The sequence below is a fragment of the Podarcis raffonei genome, chromosome 1 (genome assembly GCF_027172205.1).
Source record: "Podarcis raffonei isolate rPodRaf1 chromosome 1, rPodRaf1.pri, whole genome shotgun sequence".
NCBI classification, from domain to species: domain Eukaryota; kingdom Metazoa; phylum Chordata; class Lepidosauria; order Squamata; family Lacertidae; genus Podarcis; species Podarcis raffonei.
In genome coordinates this window covers 56,527,685-56,538,053 of record NC_070602.1, presented here as the reverse complement: position 1 = coordinate 56,538,053, position 10,369 = coordinate 56,527,685, and positions in this window count along the sequence as shown.

Genomic DNA, 10,369 nt, shown 5'->3' with positions numbered 1-10,369 from the left:
CAGTTTTATGAAATACATTTTAGGGTTGTTTGGAAAATTGATTCTGTTTCTGGACTGTGTTTCAGAAATGTCACAGCCCTAATTATATCTCACTGCAGGCTCTGGAAATGTTTTTGTTTTCATTTAGTTTTCACCCCTCTGTTCTGTTTACAAGCCCTTCGTTATCATTAGCTGCTATTTGGTCATGTGCTGCTGCCGCTGCCAAACTAGATTGCTGGAATTCTCTTATAAAGTCAGAGAAACATCTAATATACTTATTTGGAAAAGCAGAACATCTACGGTAAAACCAACGAAAACAAGAAAGATAAGGCTGCGTCCAGTGAGATAAAGCACACGCAAAAGGAGAAAATCCCCAAACAGGTGTTTTGTTTCTTGGGCTTATATTCCACACTCCCTGGCTCTGCTCTGACTGCCTCCATGGTTGGAGACAGTAATGTTTCTAAATACCAGCTGCTAGAAATGGCAGGAGGAAAGAGGGCTCTTGCGCTCGGCTTCTGCTTGTGTGTTCCTCACAGGCATCTGGTTGGCCACTGTGAGAACAGAATGCTGGACTAGGTGGCCCATTGGCCTGACCCTTCAGGGGCTATTCTTATGTTCTTATCGTGTTCTCACAGTGGCCAACCAGATGCCTGTGCGAAACCCGCAAACAGGCACTCTCCACTCCTGCCATTTCCAGCAACTGGTATTCAGAAGCAAAACTGCCTCCAGCCATGGAGGCTGAGCGTAACCATCCTAGTTTGAAGCTAATAATAATAATAATAATAATAATAATAATAATAATAATAATACCTTTATTGTCAATGTACAACCTGTGTACAATGAAATTAACCGAGCCTCACCGCCCCCCCCAAACACTCAATCTCATTGCATTCTGTGTGCTTGTTGCACAGCACACTAACCCCAAAAGTCAGTTGCACTACAGTGGTACCTCAGGTTACAAATGCTTCGGGTTACAAATGCTTCAGGTTACAGACTCCGCTAACCCAGAAGTAGTACCTCGGGTTAAGAACTTTACCTCAGGATGAGAACAGAAATCGTGCAGCTGCAGCGGTGTGGCGGCAGCGGGAGGCCCCATTAGCTAAAGTGGTACCTCAGGTTAAGAACAGCTTCAGGTTAAGACTGGACCTCTGGAACGAATTACCGGTAAGTTCTTAACCTGAGGTACCACTGTATATTATTTTCTGTTCAGCAGCCTAACAGTCCATGGATAGAAACTGTTTTTTAGCCTGTTGGTACAACTGATTATACTTCTATATCTCCTGCCCGAGGGTAGAAGATTAAAGAGGTGCTGGCTGGGGTCTGAATCGTCCCTGAGAATTTTTCTCACTCTCCTAAGGCAATGATCCCTTGCGATGTTATCTAGCAGGCTCAGGGGACAGCCCATGATATCATGTGCTGTGTTCACCACCCTCTGTAAAGACTTTCTGTCCGTGGCTGTCAAGCCAACGTACCACACTGCGATACAATATGCAATATGAGAGGACACTTTCTATTGTGGACTGGTAGAAGGAGGTCTTCACTAAGGTAAACTCCCAGGAATTTAAAGGAAGAGACTCTCTCCACACACACACCCTGATATATAATGGGGCTAGTTCCCCTCTCTTCCTCCGAAAGTCCAACACCAACTCCTTTGTCTTGCTAATATTTAGGTGCAAGTTATTCTCTAAGCATCATGTAGATACTTTTTGAATCTCCCCCCTGTACTCTTGATAGCCTTAGCCTCCCTGAATTTGTCTAACCCTCATTTAAAGCCATCAAAGTCAGTGACCATCACTGCTTCTTGTGGGAGTGAGTTTCACAGTTTAAATATACACTTCCTTTTCTCGGTTCTGAATCTTCCAATAGTCAGTTTCATTGGATGTCTATGCCTTCCAGAGTTATGAGAGAGGGAGCAGAACTTTCCTCTGTACATTTGCTCCACAGCATGTGTCATTTTATAAACTTCCATCATGCCATCTCTTGCTTCCCTTTCCTGTAAACTAAACAAATCCCTTCACTACACTGAAAAGGAACAAACAAATGACTCCGTCAAGTAATGTTTAAATAAAATCCATCTAGATCTCTCAAGACATAAAGTCTCTAGCTACTAGAAAATATTTTCCACCATACCCAGCGGAAGTAATGGTGTGTGTTGTAGGCTAACAAGCAGCATGTCCAGGAGCTAATAAAAACTGAATATTCAAGAAGTATGCCTTTTAGCCTACCATGGGATTACAGACTCATGAAGGACAGAAACCCATATATTTCTGGGAAAAACTGAATAATGGTCTGCAGTAAAAGCGGGAAAGGACTTCATTCAGGGATAGAAAATGTACTCTGGATCTCTGCTACATTTTACGGGTGCCACGAATAGTAAGAGAGGAAAGTGTCGAATAGAGGGAAATGGCGGGTGACTTTCACTTTGCCGCCATCTGCCAAAGAGTCAATCCAAAGCGCTTTGCCTCATCAGCAGCACACATGCTTGATAGGAAAATGAGAACCATGGTTGCATGCCCTCACTCTTCCCTATGGATGCACAGAACTCCATTGGATTGTGACCACAGAAGTCAAATGCAGTGGGTGAGTTTTAATTTGGAAAAATGCCACATACAGTGGTACCTCGGGTTAAAAACTTAATTCGTTCTGGAGGTCCGTTCTTAACCTGAAATTGTTCTTAACCTGAAGCACCACTTTAGCTAATGGGGCCTCCCGCTGCCGCTGCACCGCTGGAGCACGATTTCTGTTCTCATCCTGAAGCAAAGTTCTTAACCCGAGGTATTATTTCTGGGTTAGCGGAGTCTGTAACCTGAAGCGTCTGTAACCTGAAGCATATGTAACCTGAGGTACCACTGTAGTGGCTTTAGAATAAGAAGATAAGATGGTTCTCAAGGGAAGCCATAGATAGTTGAGTTAATAAGGCTGACTTAACTCGGGAGCAACCTCCATTGTAAACAGTGGGACTTGCTTTCATGTCAACGTGTATAGGGTTGCACTTTTAATGTATGTGAAGCACCCTAAGCTTCAAAATTCTAACTAAATGCTAAGTACAGTGGTACCTCGGGTTACATATGCTTCAGGTTACATACGCTTCAGGTTACACACTCCGCTAACCTAGAAATAGTGCTTCAAGTTAAGAACTTTGCTTCAGGATAAGAATAGAAATCGGGCTCTGGCAGTGCAGCGGCAGCAGGAGGCCCCATTAGTTAAAGTGGTGCTTCAGGTTAAGAACAGTTTCAGGTTAAGTACAGACCTCTGGAACGAATTAAGTACTTAACCCGAGGTACCACTGTATTGTGTTATCAGTTCCTGCTATATCTTTCTCTCGTTTCTATTTCTAGGTCCTCCTGTTATTCCTGAAAACAGTCTCCATGCAAACATCTTTCTCATTTGCTCTCCTGAGGCTCTTCTAGGCACACATCTGAGAAAGTCTCACTGAACACAGTGGGACTTCTGAGTAAACATTCCTAGGTTTATGTTGCTAGTTTTCATTAGGTTTATTATTATTATTTCTAGCATGGCTGGCTCCGAAAGCTGTTGAATTATGAATCTCTGACCCCTCTGTAAGGAGCCAGCCTCCTAGAAGCATGACTACAATGCCATTTGCTAGTAGTGTTCCTTTTATTTTGAGTTGGCATGTTCAGAACCCAGCTGGTGACATATTATCCTCTTGTTGCAGCCTCACCAGAGAAGGAGGCGGGCATGTGGAAGCCCACATTCACAGCATTCATAAAACTTTAACAAAAATAGCACAGAAAGCTTGACTTTGTGATGTCATGTGTGAAAATGTCCTTACAAGATTTCCAGCAATGAATGCCACATTCATATGATGGTGAAGCTTGGTGTCATATTTGAGCTTTTCTAATCTCTTTTTGGCAGACTATGGTCAGGGTGCTCAGCACCAAAGATGAATGAGGACTACTCAAGAAAAATGCTGTCCAAAAACTCATTAAGATGGCAAATCCTACACATTCTTACTTGGGAGCAAACCCCATTGAAAACAATGGGATTTTTTTTTCCTGAACTGACTGGTAGATGATTGCAATGTAGATTTGATGGTTATCTTCAGTTGTGAAAAATCGTTAAAGGATAAAAATATTTAGCAGTGTTAAGGCATTCACAAAATTCATCTCAGATTGTGGTTGTCAAGATTCAGCAGATTTCTGACATTTTCTAGAACATACATATTTCATATTGTATTGTGGTTAATACGCCATTTTTTACAGAGGCAAGTCAACCCCACATCTTGAAAATAGGCCCATGAAAATCAAAACTGTTTCTATCACAAAATACTCATAGGAAATAGTGTTTCCTACAGGAAAATAATCTGTATAGGAAAATAATGGCTTCATTATGTTAGGAGATGAAGATGTGATAGTAGAACCCATACAAATATGCTTTCTTTCGCCTCATAATGGCATACTATTATGTTTCTTTTTATCACCATTATACAGAAAATGCAATTTTAGAAATGAAATAGCTAGTGTCAACCATGGCAATTTAATATAATAAAACAATTAAGAAGGTGGGGGTGGGGATCTGCATGTCAAGTATTATTTTGTTTCTAGAAAGCACTACAGAATCCAGGCTAAGAGGATGGTATGAAAGAGGCCAGGACTCCTAACTCCTTTCAATAGCTGTATAGAAAAGGGAACTTCAGCAAGTATAGCTTGACAACTATAAAAGGGGCAGGAACCCTGTTCTCTTTTTCACCCAGATACTTCAGTGTGTAAGGGAAGGGGCAACTACTGCCAGCCGAAACTACCCCTGTTCTGGTCACGACTTTGCCCAGTGCAATGCTACTGCTCTGTCCCCTCACCCTCATATGATAGTTACCGCTCTCCCTACAAAACAGGACTGGAGGAAATGGCCTAGACTCTGAATGGCTTCCCTCAAGGTTTGTGTGTATATGAGAGAGACAAGACGCCAAGGTGATGCTGGACTCTGATTCTCATCATGCTTGATCATTGACCATTCTGATACTTGTTCAGACCGTGGGCTGACTGTCCCCAGTCCATAATAATAAAAATTCCCATTTGGTAATAAAGCTAGCAGCATGTTTGTGTAGAAAAACAGAATTATCGCATCATTTCCCATCCTTTCTTTGTAAACAGTTTCTGTTTCACAGAATTACAGGTGGCATACACACCACTCATGATCCCTGCCAAAGTATGCTGTTCTCTTGAAGGCACGGCTCTGTGAGGGATAAACTAAAGTTCCCAGGATTCTTTGGAGAGAGTCATGTTTCTTAAATGTATGGTGTGTATGCAAGTCTGGCCAAAGGGTGCTCTGTGTATGTGTTGGATACTGTTATGGGACTGAGACTGGGCTACAGGACCTCTCAGGATCTTTTCCAACTTTGTGATTCTGTGATTATAAAAACAGAACGCCAAGGAGGTTTTGTTTTGTTTTTTAAAAAATCCCACAGTTGAACAGACACGTTCTATTGTTATGTAAACTAAGGTGATATGTTACCATAGAGGCTAATTGTTAGACCATCTTCCTTTGACAAGAAAATAGCCAGAGGCTGTTCTGGAAGTGGAGAGCCATCTTTGTAGAAGGGGGCCTGCTCTTCCCCACACCTTCCCCTGGAGGAAAAGAGAACAAACAGCCCCAATGAACTTAACAGGTTTCAGGTGAAAACACCTGAACTTCAAGCTCAATGACAAAGGTGAAACACTTCATCAGAATGCAGGTCTGAGTATTCCTGGCCTTTCATACCTCTGAGCAAATACAAGCCTCACAGTTTATAACCTGTGGATTTATATCCAATGTAGCACTAAATAACTCGCTCCATTAGCACAGGGATTTACGCTTTTGCGATGGAACTCCTCTCCTCTTCCGTCTCCTCCTTCCACATGTCCACACAATCTGTTCTGGGGTTTCATCAACCCTCCGAAGCAGGTCTGGGAAGGACATTGGACATGCACAGGGGGAGAGGCAGTACCGTAGTTCCATTATGCAAGCACAAATCCTTGTGCTAATGAAATGAATGCACTGGATACTGTCCATGGTCTTTCCTTAGCCATTGGATGACAACAACATTGTGGCCGTCACAGACTGTGATGCCCTTCAACTGAAGATGAGACCAGACCCGGAGACAGAGATAGTCCTCAAATAATGACTAAACCTGCCTCCTCGGTAATGACATGGTGTGGTCTTAGCGTAACTCCTCCTCCTACCCGTGATCACAGAGATCGGTTGCCCCAGTGCACCCCCCCCCCAGTGGAACCTGCCCTAGCCATTTTGTTGGCTAGGACCAACTCCCAGGCAGCCTTGACCCCTCCCCTTAAGAACAAAATAAAACCTATATAAAAACAAAACAACAAAACAACACAATAAAGCAATAAAACCCAAAACCAGTAAAAATTACAAATATGCCAAAATTAAACAAATTTCCAAACCCAACTAAACATCCATCCCACCCCCCACACCAAAAAGAATTTAAAAAGGTAAAAAAGAAATTTAAAAAAACATTTAAAAAAGAGCTCTGCGCTGTTCTGAGTTCTCCTGGGCAGGCCCCACCCTGGGCCAGGGTGGTGAGAGGCAGGGACAGGACCTGCAGGCACTCACAGCCAGGGAGCCTCCTGGGCAGCAACAGCAGCAGTGGCAACCTTCCTTATGAGGCCTGTCAGGTCCACCCTGACCAGGTGGTGAGTGGCAGGAATGGGGCCCTCAGGCACTCAAGCAGGGGAGTCCTCCTGGGCAGGTCCTCTAAGGAGGAGCACATTCTATATTGAGACAATTGTTCACAAATCTCTAATATTGTTCCATTTCCCTCAAAGCCACACACTTGCTGCCAAGGTGACATGTGATATTTGTGCTGATGCCTTTTTAAATCCATGTCAACTGCTTCAAAAATAAACACCTTCATTTTTCTCAGGTACTGTAGGATGCCATGACTTCTCTTCTGCTGCTTTATTTCATCTCCACAGTTTGTCTTCTTTTATGACTCAGAGGATAGTCAGCTTCCGTGATGGTTATCAAAAAGCCATTGCTATAACTCATATTTTTCATAATAGATTCTATGCTACTATATGAGTTCTCTCCCCGCCCCCTTCTTGCTCTTGCCTCCTTCTGCAGAGATTTATTTTACAGATCTCACTAAAATGTTTATGGAAAGTTCAGAGGCTGAGCTCAAACCCATTTGCAAAAGAAAATGCACAAAATGAAAACAAAATGGTTGGTCAGCTTCCCAAAGAGGGTGTTATTTGTGTTGCCTGCCTATGGGCTTGACTCATTGCTGACAGATTGAGTAGATCAAACAAAATCCAGTCATTGGAAAAACATGTCTTCCCAGGCTATGTTGGAACTTGGAGGTTCTTGCAGCTCTCCTTGTAAACTGGGAAGGGCAAAGGAAAGGAGTCTAGACTTAGAAGCATAGGAAGAAATACCACGCATTCTCAAATTATTGTGTTTCATTTTAAAGGTTTCAAAACAATCATATTAACAACAGAGGCACTGTTGTTCTTAAAGGCTCTGGAATTAACGATGAGTACAATTCAATTTTGAATTATGGTGCTGGAGGAGACTCTTGAGAGTCCCATGGACTGCAAGAAGATCAAACGCATCCATTCTTAAGGAAATCAGCCCTGAGTGCTCACTGGAAGGACAGATCGTGAAGCTGAGGCTCCAATACTTTGGCCACCTCATGAGAAGAGAAGACTCCCTGGAAAAGAGCCTGATGTTGGGAAAGATGAAGGGCACAAGGAGAAGGGGACGACAGAGGATGAGATGGTTGGGCAGTGTTCTCGAAGCCACAAACATGAGTCTGACCAAACTGTGGGAGGCAGTGGAAGACAGGAGTGCCTGGCGTGCTCTGGTCCATGGGGTCACGAAGAGTCGGACACGACTAAACGACTAAACAACAACAACAACAATTCAATTACCATACAGCTTCCTCCAAGGATCAGGAAAGTATGTAAATAATGATTCCATGAAGGTCTGTCAAACTATCCCTCCTCCTTCCAGGAATTCTACATATGAATATAACAAGAGCCCTGCTAGATCAGACCAAAGGCCCAACTGGAAATACAGTGTCTTGTTCTCACCATGACCAGTTAGATGCCTATGGGAAGGAAGCCCACAAGCTGGACATGAGTGCAAGAGCCCTCTCGTTCTCTCTGTTTGTGAATCCCAGCAACTGGCACATAGGAAGCTGCCTTGTACACAGTCACATCATCCATTCCATGTAGCTCAGTAGCTTCTACAGCAGTTCTCTATGGTTTCAGACTGGGGGACATTCCCAGCCATACCTGGGAGATGCTGGGAGATGAACCTAAGACCTGCTTGCCGAGCAGATGTTCTACCATCTCCGATAGTGGAAGTAATACACACCGAAAATGACTACTAGCCATGAATTTGTCTGAACCCCTTTTCAAGCCATCCCCTCCAATGTTTCACCAAACACTGAATGGGGTACATCTGCATGTGCGTCGGGCCAACGGCTTTTTACCCAAGACCAGTGGTGGAGCTTCATGCTCTGGCACCGGGGGGTGGAGAGCAGGTGGGGGCGAGGCTGGCGCGAATACTGGGGGTGTGACATGCCACCTGTGGGGGCATGGTGCCCAATGGGGGGGGAGCTGCAGTGGCACACCACTGGGATCATGCTGCAGGGGGCGGTGGGCTCCCCCCACCCCCCCTCTTCCTCCACCAGTGCCCAAGACCACTTTACATGTCGAAAACTTCCCATACAGAAGCCAATTCTTTCCTGGAAATGATAATCAACACATACAAGTAGATTTTTTATTCCACCGTGAAGCCAGTTAGTTGTGTGTATATCCCATTCGTTCAAATTTGGTTTACAAGCATTGGGTTTTACACCACCTTTCCGACGAGGGAGCAGCAGCATGCAGCCAGGATAGCACTTCCCGATGGCTTCCTTTCTTGGGCTTTTACTGCTGCAACGTTCGCTACTGCCTTTAGATGCTGCGTGTTTTGTTTTGTTTTTTTAAGTGTTTATCAGTCAGGCAGTATCTCTAGGGGGCCAAAAAAATTCCTCACGGTTGCTGTGGGCCAGTTTCAGTTGTACAAGTCTTGAAAAGCTGTATGCTTTTCAGATAAAGTGACAGAGTTCCTTTTAAATTTAAAACAGTTCTGGATCCAAAAAGACAGCAATGGTATTTTGTATTCCGTGACAGCACAGAACTAACACTTGTGCGCTTTAATAAGATTCTTTGATCACACTGACTGGGGGCTGCTTCAAACCTTATGCACAGGGGGAAACGTGAAAACTGTGAGCATATCAGCCGAGCAATAATAACACTTCACATTTATATGGTGCTTTTGAGTATACAATGTGCTCCACAATTTGGAGGTCCAAATTGGCCAAACCGCACAGGAAACCCAGGTGCATATAGGAAGTCCCTGACATTATTTTCTTTTAAAGATGAGCTGTAATCTCAAGCAGCACACTGGTATGGAGAAGGAGTTTCTTAACACTTTTCTCCCCCCAGTTTTCTGCAAAAATCTTGCTGCTTCAAGCTGTTTTTTGCTCTGCAAGGTTTCCACTGCAAAACAACTTTGAGGAGCATCATTTCAGTGACTTGGGAAGAATGTATGTAAATACACTTTATTTGCCATCACATTCACTATGTGATCCCTGGTGGCCTCTGGTAACCCATATGATCAGTGCACTAAACATTACCTTCTTTCTAAATCTGCTTCATGTGCCCTCATTGATGTCAGCACACAACCAAATTTGATGGGCCATGGAATGTTAAGAGATGTAACATTTGCTCCATGATTCCTGATTGGCTGAGGTCACTCTTCCTAGCCTTCGCTTGGATAAAAATGGTATAAAGCAGTAACAGATAATGGAAACAACGGCAGAAAGCAGCAGCTTCAAGAAAAGAGTGAGCACAAAGACCAAAGATGATTTTGCAACTGCATGGTACATGTTTATTCAATACCCTGGAAAGGATAATATTGTCTTCTCATCACCAGCTACCCACAACTCACTCTAATAGGAGAGTAAAGGTAAAGGGACCCCTGACCATTTAGGTCCAGTTGTGGCCGACTCTGGGGTTGTGGCACTCATCTTGCTTTATTGGCCGAGGGAGCCGGCGTACAGCTTCTGGGTCATGTGGCCATCATGACTAAGCCACTTCTGGTGAACCAGAGCACCGCACGGAAACACCGTTTACCTTCCTTCCAGAGCGGTACCTATTTATCTACTTGCACTTTGACGGGCTTTCGAACTGCTAGGTTGGCAAGAGCAGGGACCGAGCAATGGGAGCTCACCCCGTAGCGGGGATTCGAACCGCCAACCTTCTGATCGGCAAGTCCTTGGCTCCGTGGTTTATCCCACAGCACCACCCGCGTCCCTCTAGTAGGAGACTAGAAGGCACCTAACTGATATAAACAACTCAAAACTCCTGTATTAACCTGCTTA